A 3,475-nucleotide genomic window follows, 5' to 3' on the forward strand; every position below is an offset into this window, starting at 1 on the left:
TTATTCGATCATCCGCTCATATATACGCGATGGAAAGGTACCGGTTCCCCATGAGGCGTACTTTTCGAGATGCGTAGGTTACGAAAACCAATCGTAAATTCATTTAGCATTTCTGTTAGAGTGTACAACAGAAATTCTAATCAGCAATTGGTTGTATTAGTTCCGCATTTCTCTAATTTTCCGCTAAATACGCTCAATGTGAATGCGGGCTTTCAGAATGGCATATTCTAGTAAATAAAAAATAACGTATTCTAGTAAATTACTAGAATACGCAGGTTACGCTCACGCAGGTTACGCCGCATGTGACGGAACCCTAACAAAATCAAAACAGCTGCCTACGCATATACTATAGATGCTGGGTCCATTTTATATGTCTATGGCTAAGTTTCCACTGAGCGCGCCACGCATCGCGCATTATGCGGGTCTACAATAGAAGTCGTAGCGGTCGTAGGGTCTAAAGGCCCAGCTACATCTATCGTAATGTTTATCGTAAGCTTCTTACGATCCTTGCGATAGCCAATCAAAAGCGTTACAATACACATTGATATTTCTAATTGGCTATCGTAAGAATCGTAAGGAGCTTACGATAAACATTACGATAGATGTAGCTGGGGCTTAAGAGCTCTTGCGACTACGACAATCATGCGACTATATGTGATACTTCTGCGACATTTCATACGACATGCGACACAGCTTGTGCGACTATTGTAGACGAGGCTTTAGAATTAGAGTATAAGAATCGACCAACCACAGGCGAATATTCCCATCTTACAGTCGAATGAGAGTGGAATGCTCGACTGTGGTTACCTGATTGGTTGGTTCTTGAACTCTGACTCAACTGTAACGTGAAAGGCATTCAGTATGTGAAATGCAAGGCACAGTCAAAGTCGACAACACTTTTTCAAAAATATAAATCGAGGTGATGTAACGCTCGAGACAGAACACGTCTGAACCTCTCAAGCGACCTCTCAAGACACTAACAACGCTCAGCTCTTAGCTCTTTGGTCAGTATTCATAGTCGAGTCTTATTTCAAGACCGTCTTAAGTAGGGGAGAGTAATCTAAATCGGACCGTGTTCCAAATAGGACCTTTTTAATTTAAATAAATACGGTTAAGTAGATTTGCGTACTATTTATAATGTAAAGTCCTTGGCCGTGGTCCAAATCATGCTGACAACGCTCATGAGCATTGTTTGTCTTCGTTTAACATTTGACAAACAACAAGGATGAAATGATTTTTAAGCGTGTGAGCGTGTATCGGACCGCGGCCCTTATAAGACACCGAACATGTGATAGCAGTTTGACAGTTCTCTGTCATAACATTCATAAAAGGGGTGGCACCCAGTTGGACACGGCTCAATTGGACACGAGCCACTCACAACGCTTGAGATTACAAAGCTCCTAAGCACCGGTCGCTGTAATTGGTGGTGTCCAGTCGAGCCGTGATCAATCGGGATCACCCCATTAAATTCTTCTTTTACGTGGAAAATATCTATTTAAAAGATGTTAAAAATTTGAAAAGTAATTGATTAAGATAGTTAAAGAGTGTAGAATTCAAAAATATTAATTCATTTTGTGATCACTTTTGCGGTTTATTGTAAAATTTGTTCTAAAGTTCGAAAGGACCCGTATCCAAATCGGATAGTACAGTTATGCTGGATTCACACTGTATCCGATTTTCGTCGTACGACGCTCTTCAACCAATCAGAAAACGGAATTCCGATGATATGAAGCAAAATCTATCGGAATCCTATTTTCTGATTGGTTGCAGAGCGTTGTACGACGCAAATCGGATGCAGTGTGAATCCAGCATTAGAGTCCTAGATTTATCAGAGAGGCGCAACCGATGTTATGCATTCTGATTTGCTGTTGCAATCTAACCAATTGCGTGACTTGGCAGCCATTTATAGTTCTAGTGACATATTTCTATTTCATTTTATCTTATACATTCTATCTCACATTATCCTATACGTCTTGTTTGACATAGTTTAAAGGCAGTTTCATAGCATGTCGGCCATGTTTAGTACTCTCCTTAGCACCTTTGTCATACTGACTTAAGCCGGTTGCGCCTCTCTGATAAATCTAGGACTCTAATGCGGGATCTACAATAGAAGTCGTAGCAGTCGTAGGGTCTTAAATCGTAGAAAATTGACCAATTATAGTCGATTATTCTTCTCATATTCTACTGTGATTGGTTAATTTTCTACGACTTAAGATTCTACGACTGCTACGACTTCTATTGTAGACCCCGCTTAAGTACAGTGAATAACATATAGGCCTGATTGTAATACTGGTGATTAGTTGATCAGATCTGATCCAAGCAATTAAAATATCATGTAAAATATCATGAGTCATCAGACTCAAATTAGTTGAGTTTTATTAATTTCAATTTCTAATAATATAAACAGTCAATAATTTCTTTTTCCGAAAAAAATGTTTATCTTTGACTATCAAATTGCTCGTTTTTATTCAATACTAAGAAAAATACATTAAAATATTTAAAAATTTTATCTAAAAATCCATAAAAATAGGAGTTTTCGATTCAAACCAGGGGATGATCCGATTTGGAATCATTGGTTCCAAATCGGACCGGAAAAAGCATTTTTACATTTTCCATTACAGTTCAACACAGGTGAGAGATACGTCAAAATGGTTTAAAGCAAAAATGAAGGGAATTAAATGATTTTTCCAATGGCACCTTCGATTTTACGATCGGACTTTATTTACGCCTTATAGAGAGCAAAAACTGCAAATAGGTCCGATTTAGACCACTCTCCCCTAATATCTTAAGACGCTAATGCAGCCTTCTGATTGGTTCGTGACTTCTTAAGTCCGGATCTACAATAGAGTTTTAAGCCTTAAGCCACAAGAAATGGGCGAATCACAGTTGTTTATTCTTCTCGGATTCGACTGTAATTGGTCAATTTCTTACGGCTTAAGGCTATTGTAGATCCGGGGTAAGACCGTACTTAAGACGGTCTTAAATATAAGATCTGACTATGAATACCGACCTATATCTTTGACGCGAACAAACCTCATAGGCCTGTTCTTTTTAATTGAACTTTTGCACCAGTTCATCTTTCTTCCTCTTCTTTCCTGCTGGAGAGAAAAGGAAGAAAGATGAACTAGTGCAAAAGTTCAGGGGCTCTATTCTTGAAAAGAAACGTATACGAAAGTCTAAGGAAATACTATAGTATACGTAACGTATACTGTAGCATTTCCCTAGACTTTCGTATACGTTTCGTTTCAAGAATAGAGCCCCTGGCCTCATGTAATCCTTTCACCATTGTTCGGTGCTGTTGCCCGTATGAGGATCCGGGCTTAATGGCCGCAGCCAGAGAGGAACCTGAGAGAGGCAATGCCGGCCTAAAACCTGTAACCGCGAAATACTGCCACGCACTATTGCCCTCTGAAAAGGTGGATGTAAACTAAATAGCTCTGAGGGTAACACGTCCACTTTTCTGAGGGTAACACGT

This window comes from Trachymyrmex cornetzi, unplaced genomic scaffold (assembly GCF_001594075.2).
Source record: "Trachymyrmex cornetzi isolate Tcor2-1 unplaced genomic scaffold, Tcor1.1 scaffold1100, whole genome shotgun sequence".
NCBI classification, from domain to species: Eukaryota; Metazoa; Arthropoda; class Insecta; order Hymenoptera; family Formicidae; genus Trachymyrmex; species Trachymyrmex cornetzi.